Below are 14059 nucleotides of genomic sequence, written 5' to 3'. Positions count from 1 at the left end.
GGTCACTTTGAGCTCATTATGATGATGCATTACTGAGTGGGCCCAGTGATACCTCTCCGTCATACGGAGTGACAAATCCCAGTCTCGATCCGTGTCAACCCAACAGACACTTTCGGAGATACCTGTAGTGCACCTTTATAGTCACCCAGTTACGTTGTGACGTTTGGTACACCCAAAGCACTCCTACGGTATCCGGGAGTTACACGATCTCATGGTCAAAGGAAAAGATACTTGACATTGGAAAAAGCTCTAGCAAACGAACTACACGATCTTGTGCTATGCTTAGGATTGGGTCTTGTCCATCACATCATTCTCCTAATGATGTGATCCCGTTATCAATGACATCCAATGTCCATAGCCAGGAAACCATGACTATCTTTTGATCAACGAGCTAGTCAACTAGAGGCTTACTAGGGACATATTATGGTCTATGTATTCACACGTGTATTATGATTTCCGGATAATACAGTTATAGCATGAATAAAGACAATTATCATGAACAAAGAAATATAATAATAATACTTTTATTATTGCCTCTAGGGCATATTTCCAACAGTCTCCCACTTGCACTAGAGTCAATAATCTAGTTACATTGTGATGAATCAAACACCCATGGAATTCTGGTGTTGATCATGTTTTTCCCTAGGGAGAGGTTTAGTCAACGGATCTGCTACATTCAGGTCCGTATGTACTTTACAAATCTCTATGTCTCCATCTTGAACATTTTCACGAATGGAGTTGAAGCGACGCTTGATGTGCCTTGTCTTCTTGTGAAACCTGGGCTCCTTGGCAAGTGCAATAGCTCCAGTGTTGTCACAGAAAAGTTTGATTGGCCCCGACGCATTGGGTATGATTCCTAGGTCGGTGATGAACTCCTTCACCCATATTGCTTCATGTGCTGCCTCCGAGGCTGCCATGTACTCCGCTTCACATGTAGATCCCGCCACGACGCTTTGCTTGCAGCTGCACCAGCTCACTGCTCCACCATTCAATATATACACGTATCCGGTTTGTGACTTAGAGTCATCCAGATCTGTGTCGAAGCTAGCGTCGACGTAACCCTTTACGACGAGCTCTTCGTCACCTCCATAAACGAGAAACATCTCCTTAGTCCTTTTTAGGTACTTCAGGATATTCTTGACCGCTGTCCAGTGTTCCTTGCCGGGATTACTTTGGTATCTGCCTACCAAACTTACGGCAAGGTTTACATCAGGTCTGGTACACAGCATGGCATACATAACAGAACCTATGGCTGAGGCATAGGGGATGACACTCATCTCTTCTATTTCTTCTGCCGTGGTCGGACATTGAGCTGAGCTCAATTTCACACCTTGCAAAACAGGCAAGAACCCTTTCTTGGACTGATCCATTTTGAACTTCTTCAAAATCTTATCAAGGTATGTGCTTTGTGAAAGACCTATGAGGCGTCTCGATCTATCCCTATAGATCTTGATTCCTAATATATAAGCAGCTTCTCCAAGGTCCTTCATTGAAAAACTCTTATTCAAGTAGGCCTTGATGCTGTCCAAGAGTTCTATATCATTTCCCATCAAAAGTATGTCATCTACATATAATATGAGAAATGCTACAGAGCTCCCACTCACTTTCTTGTAAATGGAGGCTTCTCCATAAGTCTGCGTAAACCCAAACGCTTTGATCATCTCATCAAAGCGAATGTTCCAACTCTGAGATGCTTGCACCAGCCCATAAATCGAGCATTGGAGCTTGCACACCTTGTCAGCATTCTTAGGATCGACAAAACCTTCCGGCTGCATCATATACAATTCTTCCTTAAGGAAACCATTAAGGAATGCCGTTTTGACGTCCATTTGCCATATCTCATAATCGTAGAATGCGGCAATTGCTAACATGATTCGGACGGACTTTAGCTTCGCTACCGGTGAGAAAGTCTCATCGTAGTCAACCCCTTGAACTTGTCGATAACCCTTAGCGACAAGCCGAGCTTTATAGATGGTCACATTACCATCCGCGTCTGTCTTCTTCTTAAAGATCCATTTTTTTTTCTATGGCTCGCCGTTCAACGGGCAAGTCAGTCAAAGTCCATACTTCGTTTTCATACATGGATCCTATCTCGGATTTCATGGCTTCTAGCCATTTGTCGGAATCCGGGCCCGCCATCGCTTCTTCATAGTTCGAAGGTTCACCGTTGTCTAACAACATGATTTCCAAGACAGGGTTGCCGTACCACTCTGGTGCGGAACGTGTCCTTGTGGACCTTCGAATCTCAGTAGGAGCTTGATCAGAAGTATCTTGATCATCATCAACAACTTCCTCTCTAGTCGGTGCAGGCACCTCAGGAACATTTTCTTGAGTTGCGCCATTTGCCGGTTCAAGAGGTAATACCTCATCAAGTTCTACTTTCCTCCCATTTACTTCTTTCGAGAGAAACTCTTTCTCCAGAAAGATTCCGTTCTTGGCAACAAAGATCTTGCCTTCGGATCTTAGGTAGAAGGTATACCCAATAGTTTCTTTAGGGTATCCTATGAAGACGCATTTTTCTGACTTGGGTTCGAGCTTCTCAGGTTGAAGTTTCTTGACATAAGCATTGCATCCCCAAACTTTTAGAAACGATAGCTTAGGTTTCTTCCCAAACCATAATTCATACGGTGTCGTCTCAACGGATTTCGACGGAGCCCTATTTAAAGTGAATGCGGCAGTCTCTAAAGCATAGCCCCAAAAAGATAGCGGTAAATCAGTAAGAGACATCATAGACAGCACCATATCCAATAGAGTGCGATTACGACGTCCGGACACACCGTTACGCTGAGGTGTTCCAGGCGGCGTGAGTTGTGAAACTATTCCACATTTTCTTAGTGTGTGCCAAATTCGTGACTCAAGTATTCTCCTCCACGATCTGATCGCAGAAACTTGATTTTTCTGTCACGTTGATTCTCAACCTCACTCTGAAATTCCTTGAACTTTTCAAAGGTTTCAGACTTGTGTTTCATTAAGTATACATACCCATATCTACTCAAGTCATCAGTGAGGGTGAGAACATAACGATAGCCACCGCGAGCCTCAACACTCATTGGACCGCACACATCAGTATGTATGATTTCCAATAAGTTGGTTGCTCGCTCCATTGTTCCTGAGAACGGAGTCTTGGTCATTTTACCCATGAGGCATGGTTCGCACGTGTCAAATGATTCATAATCAAGAGACTCTAAAAGTCCATCTGCATGGAGCTTCTTCATGCGTTTGACACCTATGTGACCAAGGCGGCAGTGCCACAAGTATGTGGGACTATCATTATCAACCTTACATCTTTTGGTACTCACACTATGAATATGTGTAGCAATACGCTCGAGATTCATTAAGAACAAACCATTGACCATCGGAGCATGACCATAAAACATATCTCTCATATAAATAGAACAACCATTATTCTCGGATTTAAATGAGTAGCCATCTCGTATTAAACGAGATCCTGATATAATGTTCATGCTCAAACTTGGCACTAAATAACAATTATTGAGGTTTATAACTAATCCCGTAGGTAAATGTAGAGGTAGCGTGCCGACGGCGATCACATCGACCTTGGAACCATTCCCGACGCGCATCGTCACCTCGTCCTTCGCCAGTCTCCGTTTATTCCGCAGCTCCTGCTGTGTGTTACAAATATGAGCAACGACACCGGTATCAAATACCCAGGAGTTACTACGAGTACTGGTAAGGTACACATCAATTACATGTATATCAAATATACCTTTGGTTTTGCCGGCCTTCTTGTCCGCTAAGTATTTGGGGCAGTTCCGTTTCCAGTGACCCTTCCCTTTGCAATAAAAGCACTCTGTCTCAGGCTTGGGTCCATTCTTTGACTTCTTCCCGGCAGCTTGCTTGCCAGGCGCGGCAACTTCTTTGCCGTCCTTCTTGAAGTTCTTTTTACCCTTGCCCTTCTTGAACTTAGTGGTTTTATTGACCATCAACACTTGATGTTCCTTCTTGACTTCTACCTCTGCTGATTTCAGCATAGCAAATATTTCAGGAATGGTCTTTACCATCCCCTGCATATTGAAGTTCATCACAAAGCTCTTGTAGCTTGGTGGAAGCGACTGGAGGATTCTGTCAATGACCGCGTCATCCGGGAGATTAACTCCCAGCTGAGTCAAGCGGTTATGTAACCCAGACATAGTGAGTATGTGCTCACTGACAGAACTATTTTCCTCCATCTTACAGCTGAAGAACTTATCGGAGACTTCATATCTCTCGATCCGGGCATGAGCTTCAAAAACCATTTTCAGCTCTTCGAACATCTCATATGCTCCATGTCTCTCAAAACGCTTTTGGAGCCCCGGCTCTAAGCTGTAAAGCATGCCGCACTGAACGAGGGAGTACTCATCAGTATGTGTCTGCCAAGCGTTCATAGCGTCTTGGTTCTGTGGGACGGGTGGATCACCTAACGGTGCTTGTAGGACATAATCTTTCTTGGCAGCTATGAGGATGATCCTCAGGTTCCGGACCCAGTCCGTATAGTTGCTGCCATCGTCTTTCAGCTTGGTTTTCTCTAGGAACGCGTTGAAATTGAATACAACGTTGGCCATTTGATCTACAAGACATATTGCAAAGATTTTAGACTAAGTTCATGATAATTAAGTTCATCTAATCAAATTATTTATGAACTCCCACTTAGATTAGACATCCCTCTAGTCATCTAAGTATTACATGATCCGAGTTAACTAGACCGTGTCCGATCATCACGTGAGACGGACTAGTCAATGTCGGTGAACATCTTCATGTTGATCGTATCTTCTATACGACTCATGCTCGACCTTTCGGTCTTCTGTGTTCCGAGGCCATGTCTGTACATGCTAGGCTCGTCAAGTTAACCCTAAGTGTTTTGCATGTGTAAAACTGTCTTACACCCGTTGTATGTGAACGTAAGGATCTATCACACCCGATCATCACGGCGTGCTTCGAAACGACAAACTTTAGCAACGGTGCACAGTTAGGGGAGAACACTTCTTGAAATTGTTATGAGGGATCATCTTATTTACTACCGTCGTTCTAAGTAAACAAGATGCAAAACATGATAAACATCGCATGCAATCAAATAATAAACGTGACATGATATGGCCAATATCACATAGCTCCTTTGATCTCTATCTTGGGGCTCCATGATCATCTTGTCACCGGCTTGACACCATGATCTCCATCATCATGATCTCCATCATCGTGTCTCCATGAAGTTGCTCGCCAACTATTACTTCTACTACTATGGCTAACGCGTTTAGCAATAAAGTAAAGTAATTTACATGGCGTTTCTCAATGACACGCAGGTCATATAAAAGAATAAAGACAACTCCTATGGCTCCTGCCGGTTGTCATACTCATCGACATGCAAGTCATGATTTCTATTACAATAGCATGAACAACTCATACATCATATATAGATCATTCATCATTCATCACAACTTTGGCCATATCATATCACAAAGCACTTGCTGCAAAAACAAGTTAGACGTCCTCTAATTGTTGTTGCAAGTTTTACGTGGCTGAATTAGGGTTCTGGCAAGAATGTTTTCTTACCTACGTGAAAGCCACAACGTGATTTGTCAAATTCTATTTACCCTTCATAAGGACCCTTTTCATCGAATCCGCTCCAACTAAAGTAGGAGAGACAGACACCCGCCAGCCACCTTATGCAACTAGTGCATGTTAGTCGGTGGAACCGGTCTCACGTAAGCATACGTGTAAGGTTGGTCCGGGCCGCTTCACCCCACAATACCGTTGAAGCAAGATAAGACTAGTAGCGGCAAGAAAGTTGACAACATCTATGCCCACAACAAATTGTGTTCTACTCGCGCAAGAAGAACTACGCATAGACCTAGCTCATGATGCCACTGTCGGGGAACGTTGCAGAAAACAAAAATTTTCCTACTCGTTTCACCAAGATCCATCTATGAGTTCATCTAGCAACGAGTCATTGGATGCATCTACATACCTTTGTAGATCGCGAGCGGAAGCGTTCAAAGAACGGGGTTGATGTAGTCGAACACGACGTGATCCAAATCACCGATGACCAAGCGCCGAACAGACGGCACCTCCGCGTTCAACACACGTACAGGAGCGGAGACTGTTGGGGAACGTAGTAATTTCAAAAAAATTCCTACGCACACGCAAGATCATGTGATGCATAGCAACGAGAGGGGAGAGTGTTGTCTACGTACCCAACGCAGACCGACTGCGGAAGCGCTGACACGACGTAGAGGAAGTAGTCATACGTCTTCACGATCCAACCGATCAAGCACCGAAACTACGGCACCTCCGAGTTCGAGCACACGTTCAGCTCGATGGCGATCCCCGGACTCCGATCCAGCAAAGTGTCGGGGAAGAGTTCCGTCAGCACGACGGCGTGGTGACGATCTTGATGAACTACAGCAGCAGGGCTTCGCCTAAACTCCGCTACAGTATTATCGAGGAATATGGTGGCAGGGGGCACCGCACACGGCTAAGGAATAGATCACGTGGATCAACTTGTGTGTTTCTGGGGTGCCTCTACCTCAGTATATAAAGGAGCCAAGGGGGGAGGGGGCGCCGGCCAGGAGGAGGGCGCAGGAGGAGTCCTACTCCTTCCGGGAGTAGGACTCCCCCCCAATCCTATTCCAACTAGGATTCCCAAGGGGGAAAGAGGAGAGGGGGGCCGGCCACATTCTCCTAGTCCTAATAGGACTAGGGAAGGGGGGAGGTGCGCAGCCACCTTGGGCTGTCCCTTTTCTCCTTTCCACTAAGGCCCATGAAGGCCCATATGGCTCCCGGGGGGTTTCGGTAACCTCCCGGTAATCCGGTAAAATCCCGATTTCACTTGGAACACTTCCGATGTCCAAACATAGGCTTCCAATATATCAATCTTTATGTCTCGACCATTTCGAGACTCCTCGCATGTCCGTGATCACATCCGGGACTCCGAACAACCTTCGGTACATCAAAATGCATAAACTCATAATATAACTGTCATCGTAACCTTAAGCGTGCGGACCCTACGGGTTCGAGAACAATGTAGACATGACCGAGACACGTCTCCGGTCAATAACCAATAGCGGGACCTGGATGCCCATATTGGCTCCTACATATTCTACGAAGATCTTTTATCGGTCAGACCGCATAACAACATACGTTGTTCCCTTTGTCATCGGTATGTTACTTGCCCGAGATTCGATCGTCGGTATCCAATACCTAGTTCAATCTCGTTACCGGCAAGTCTCTTTACTCGTTCCGTAATACATCATCTCACAACTAACATATTAGTAATGCTTGCAAGGCTTATGTGATGTGCATTACCGAGAGGGCCCAGAGATACCTCTCCGACAATCGGAGTGACAAATCCTAATCTCGAAATACGCCAACCCAACATCTCCCTTTGGAGACACCTGTAATGCTCCTTTATAATCACCCAGTTACGTTGTGACGTTTGGTAGCACCCAAAGTGTTCCTCCGGCAAACGGGAGTTGCATAATCTCATAGTCATAGGAACATGTATAAGTCATGAAGAAAGCAATAGCAACATACTAAACGATCGGGTGCTAAGCTAATGGAATGGGTCATGTCAATCAGATCATTCAACTAATGATGTGACCTCGTTAATCAAATAACAACTCTTTGTCTATGGTTAGGAAACATAACCATCTTTGATTAACGAGCTAGTCAAGTAGAGGCATACTAGTGACACTCTGTTTGTCTATGTATTCACACATGTATTATGTTTCCGGTTAATACAATTCTAGCATGAATAATAAACATTTATCATGATATAAGAAATAAATAATAACTTTATTATTGCCTCTAGGGCATATTTCCTTCAGTCTCCCACTTGCACTAGAGTCAATAATCTAGATTACACAGTAATGATTCTAACACCCATGGAGTTGGTGCTGATCATGTTTTGCTCGTGGAAGAGGCTTAGTCAACGGGTCTGCAACATTCAGATCCGTATGTATCTTGCAAATCTCTATGTCTCCCACCTGGACTAGATCCCGGATGGAATTGAAGCGTCTCTTGATGTCTTGGTTCTTCTTGTGAAATCTGGATTCCTTTGCCAAGGCAATTGCACCAGTATTGTCACAAAAGATTTTCATTGGACCCGATGCACTAGGTATGACACCTAGATCGGATATGAACTCCTTCATCCAGACTCCTATTTGCTGCTTCCGAAGCAGCTATATACTCCGCTTCACATGTAGATCCCGCCACGACGCTTTGTTTAGAACTGCACCAACTGACAGCTCCACCGTTTAATGTAAACACGTATCCGGTTTGCGATTTAGAATCGTCCGGATCAGTGTCAAAGCTTGCATCGACGTAACCATTTACGATGAGCTCTTTGTCACCTCCATATACAGAAACATATCCTTAGTCCTTTTCAGGTATTTCAGGATGTTCTTGACCGCTGTCCAGTGATCCACTCCTGGATTACTTTGGTACCTCCCTGCTAAACTTATAGCAAGGCACACATCAGGTCTGGTACACAGCATTGCATACATGATAGAGCCTATGGCTGATGCATAGGGAACATCTTTCATTTCTCTCTATCTTCTGCAGTGGTCGGGCATTGAGTCTTACTCAACTTCACACCTTGTAACACAGGCAAGAAACCTTTCTTTGCTTGATCCATTTTGAACTTCTTCAAAATTTGTCAAGGTATGTGCTTTGTGAAAGTCCAATTAAGCGTCTTGATCTATCTCTATAGATCTTGATGCCCAATATAGTAAGCAGCTTCACCGAGGTCTTTCATTGAAAAACTTCTTATTCAAGTATCCCTTTATGCTATCCAGAAATTCTATATCATTTCCAATCAACAATATGTCATCCACATATAATATCAGAAATGCTACAGAGCTCCCACTCACTTTCTTGTAAATACAGGCTTCTCTAAGTCTGTATAAAACCAAATGCTTTGATCACACTATCAAAGCGTTTATTCCAACTCCGAGAGGCTTGCACCAGTCCATAAATGGATCGCTGGAGCTTGCACACTTTGTTAGCTCCCTTTGGATCGACAAAACCTTCCGGGTTGCATCATATACAACTCTTCTTCCAGAAATCCATTCAGGAATGCAGTTTTGACATCCATCTACCAAATTTCATAATCATAAAATGCGGCAATTGCTAACATGATTCGGACAGACTTAAGCATCGCTACGGGTGAGAAGGTCTCATCGTAGTCAATCCCTTGAACTTGCCGAAAACTTTTGCGACAAGTCGAGCTTTGTAGACAGTAATATTACCGTCAGCGTCAGTCTTCTTCTTGAAGATCCATTTATTCTCAATTGCTTGCCGATCATCGGGCAAGTCAACCAAAGTCCATACTTTGTTCTCATACATGGATCCCATCTCAGATTTCATGGCTTCAAGCCATTTTGCGGAATCTGGGCTCACCATCGCTTCTTCATAGTTCGTAGGTTCATCATGATCTAGTAGCATGACTTCCAGAACAGGATTACCGTACCACTCTGGCGGATCTCTCACTCTGGTTGATCTACGAGGTTCAGTAGTATCTTGATCTGAAGTTTCATGATCATCATCATTAGCTTCCTCACTAATTGGTAGGTGTCACGAAACAGTTTTCTGTGATGAACTACTTTCCAATAAGGGAGCAGGTACAGTTACCTCATCAAGTTCTACTTTCCTCCCACTCACTTCTTTCGAGAGAAACTCCTTCTCTAGAAAGGATCCATTCTTAGCAACGAATGTCTTGCCTTCGGATCTGTGATAGAAGGTGTACCCAACAGTCTCTTTTGGGTATCCTATGAAGACACATTTCTCCGATTTGGGTTCGAGCTTATCAGGTTGAAGCTTTTTCACATAAGCATCGCACCAAACTTTAAGAAACGACAACTTGGTTTCTTGCCAAACCACAGTTCATAAGGTGTTGTCTCAACGGATTTGAGGTGCCCTATTTAACGTGAATGCACCGTCTCTAAAGCATAACCCCAAAACGATAGCGGTAAATCAGTAAGAGACATCATAGATCGCACCATATCTAGTAAAGTACGATTACGACGTTCGGACACACCATTACGCTGTTGGTGTTCCGGGTGGCGTGAGTTGCGAAACTATTCCGCATTGTTTCAAATGTACACCAAACTCGTAACTCAAATATTCTCCTCCACGATCAGATCATAGAAACTTTATTTTCTTGTTACGATGATTTTCAACTTCACTCTAAAATTCTTTGAACTTTTCAAATGTTTCAGACTTGTGTTTCATTAAGTAGATATACCCATATCTGCTTAAGTCATCTGTGAAGGTGAGAAAATAACGATATCCGCCACGAGCCTCAATATTCATCGGACCACATACATCTGTATGTATGATTTCCAACAAATCTGTTGCTCTCTCCATAGTACCGGAGAACGGTGTTTTAGTCATCTTGCCCATGAGGCACGGTTCGCAAGTACCAAGTGATTCATAATCAAGTGGTTCCAAAAGTCCATCAGTATGGAGTTTCTTCATGCGCTTTATACCGATATGACCTAAATGGCAGTGCCACAAATAAGTTGCACTATCATTATCAACTCTGCATCTTTTGGCTTCAACATTATGAATATGTGTATTACTACTATCGAGATTCATCAAAAATAGACCACTCTTCAAAGGTGCATGACCATAAAAGATATTACTCATATAAATAGAACAACCATTATTCTCTGATTTAAATGAATAACCGTCTTGCATTAAACAAGATCCAGATATAATGTTCATGCTCAACGCTGGCACCAAATAACAATTATTTAGGTCTAATACTAATCCCGAAGGTAGATGTAGAGGTAGCGTGCCGACTGCGATCACATCGACTTTGGAACCATTTCCTACGCGCATCGTCACCTCGTCCTTTGCCAGTGTTCGCTTAATCCGTTGTCCCTGTTTCGAGTTGCAAATATTAGCAATAGAACCAGTATCAAATACCCAGGTGCTACCGCGAGCTCTAGTAAGGTACACATCAATAACATGTATATCACATATACCTTTGTTCACCTTGCCATCCTTCTTATCCGCCAAATACTTGGGGCAGTTCCGCTTCCAGTGACCGGTCTGCTTGCAGTAGAAGCACTCAGTTTCAGGCTTAGGTCCAGACTTGGGTTTCTTCTCTTGAGCAACAACTTGCTTGCTGTTCTTCTTGAAGTTCCCCTTCTTCGTCCCTTTGCCCTTTTTCTTGAAACTAGTGGTCTTGTTGACCATCAACACTTGATGCTCCTTTTTGATTTCTACCTCCGCAACTTTCAGCATTGCGAAGAGCTCGGGAATAGTCTTATTCATCCCTTGCATATTATAGTTCATCACGAAGCTCTTGTAGCTTGGTGGCAGTGATTGGAGAATTCTGTCAATGACGCAATCATCTGGAAGATTAACTCCCATTTGAATCAAGTGATTATTATACCCAGACATTTTGAGTATATGCTCACTGACAGAACTGTTCTCCTCCATCTTGCAGCTATAGAACTTATTGGAGACTTCATATCTCTCAATCCGGGCATTTGCTTGAAATATTAACTTCAACTCCTGGAACATCTCATATGCTCCATGATGTTCAAAACGTCGTTGAAGTCCCGATTCTAAGCCGTAAAGCATGGCACACTGAACTATCGAGTAGTCATCAGCTTTGCTCTGCCAGACGTTCATAACATCTGGTGTTGCTCCAGCAGCAGGCCTGGCACCCAGCGGTGCTTTCAGGACGTAATTCTTCTGTGCAGCAATGAGGATAATCCTCAAGTTAAGGACCCAGTCCGTGTAATTGCTACCATCATCTTTCAACTTTGCTTTCTCAAGGAACGCATTAAAATTCAACGGAACAACAGCACGGGCCATCTATCTACAATCAAACATACATAAGCAAGATACTATCAGGTACTAAGTTCATGATAAATTTAAGTTCAATTAATCAAATTACTTAAAGAACTCCCACTTAGATAGACATCCCTCTAATCCTCTAAGTGATCACGTGATCCAAATCAACTAAACCATAACCGATCATCACGTGAAATGGAGTAGTTTTCAATGGTGAACATCGCTATGTTGATCATATCTACTATATGATTCATGCTCGATCTTTCGATCTCAGTGTTCCGAGGCCATATCTGCATATGCTAGGCTCGTCAAGTATAACCTGAGTATTCTGCGTGTGCAAAACTGGCTTGCACCCGTTGTAGATGGACGTAGAGCTTATCACACCCGATCATCACGTGGTGTCTGGGCACGGCGAACTTTGGCAACGGTGCATACTCAGGGAGAACACTTTTATCTTGATAATTTAGTGAGAGATCATCTTATAATGCTACCGTCAATCAAAGCAAGATAAGATGCATAAAAGATAAACATCACATGCAATCAATATAAGTGATATGATATGGCCATCATCATCTTGTGCCTGTGATATCCATCTCCGAAGCACTGTCATGATCACCATCGTCACCGGCGCGACACCTTGATCTCCATCGTAGCATCGTTGTCGTCTCGCCAATCTTATGCTTCCACGACTATCGCTACAGCTTAGTGATAAAGTAAAGCATTACAGCGTGATTGCATCGCATACAATAAAGCGACAACCATATGGCTCCTGCCAGTTGCCGATAACTCGGTTACAAAACATGATCATCTCATACAATAAAATTTAGCATCATGTCTTGACCATATCACATCACAACATGCCCTACAAAAACAAGTTAGACGTCCTCTACTTTGTTGTTGCAAGTTTTACGTGGCTGCTACGGGCTTAAGCAAGAACCAATCTCACCTACGCATCAAAACCACAACGATAGTTTGTCAAGTTGGTGCTGTTTTAACCTTCGCAAGGACCGGGCGTAGCCACACTTGGTTCAACTAAAGTTGGAGAAACTGTCACCCGCAAGCCACCTATGTGCAAAGCACGTCGGGAGAACCGGTCTCGCGTAAGCGTACGCGTAATGTTGGTCCGGGCCGCTTCGTCCAACAATACCGCCGAACCAAAGTATGACATGCTGGTAAGCAGTATGACTTATATCGCCCACAACTCACTTGTGTTCTACTCGTGCATATAACATCAACACATAAAACCTAGGCTCGGATGCCACTGTTGGGGAACGTAGTAATTTCAAAAAAAATTCCTACGCACACGCAAGATCATGGTGATGCATAGCAACGAGAAGGGAGAGTGTGATCTACGTACCCTTGTAGATCGACAACGGAAGCGTTTGGTTGATGTAGTCGTACGTCTCCACGGTCCGACCGGTCAAGCACCGAAACTACGGTACCTCCAAGTTCTAGCACACGTTTAGCTCGATGACGATCCCCGGACTCTGATCCAGCAAAGTGTCGGGGAAGAGTTCCGTCAGCACGACGGCGTGGTGACGATCTTGATGTACTACCGTCGCAGGGCTTCGCCTAAGCACCGCTACAATATTATCGATGACTATGGTGGAAGGGGGCACCGCACACGGCTAAGAATATGATCACGTGGATCAACTTGTGTCTCTAGGGGTGCCCCTGCCTCCGTATATAAAGGTTCAAGAGGGGGAGGCCGGCCGGCCATCATAGGGCGCGCCAGGAGGAGTCCTACTCCCTCCGGGAGTAGGACTTCTCCCCCAATCCTAGTTGGAATAGGATTCGCGAGGTGGGAAAAGAGAGAGAGAGAAGGAAGGGGCGCCAGCCCCCTCTCTCCTTGTCCTATTCGGACTAGGGGGGAGGGGCGTGCGGCCCAGCCCTGGCCGCCTCTCCTCTTCTTCCACTAAGGCCCATTAAGGCCCATGTACCTCCCGGGGGGTTCCGGTAACCTCCCGGTACTCCGGTAAAATCCCGATGTCACCCGGAACACTTCCGATATCCAAATATAGGCTTCCAATATATCAATCTTTATGTCTCGACCATTTCGAGACTCCTCGTCATGTCCGTGATCACATCCGGGACTCCGAACAAACTTCGGTACATCAAAATGCATAAACTCATAATATAACTGTCATCGTAACCTTAAGCGTGCGGACCCTACGGGTTCGAGAACAATGTAGACATGACCGAGACACGTCTCCGGTCAATAACCAATAGCGGAACCTGGATGCTCATATTGGTTCCT

The sequence above is a fragment of the Triticum urartu genome, chromosome 4 (assembly GCF_003073215.2).
Source record: "Triticum urartu cultivar G1812 chromosome 4, Tu2.1, whole genome shotgun sequence".
Taxonomy (NCBI): Eukaryota; Viridiplantae; Streptophyta; class Magnoliopsida; order Poales; family Poaceae; genus Triticum; species Triticum urartu.
Note: the sequence above shows the minus strand (reverse complement) of the source record.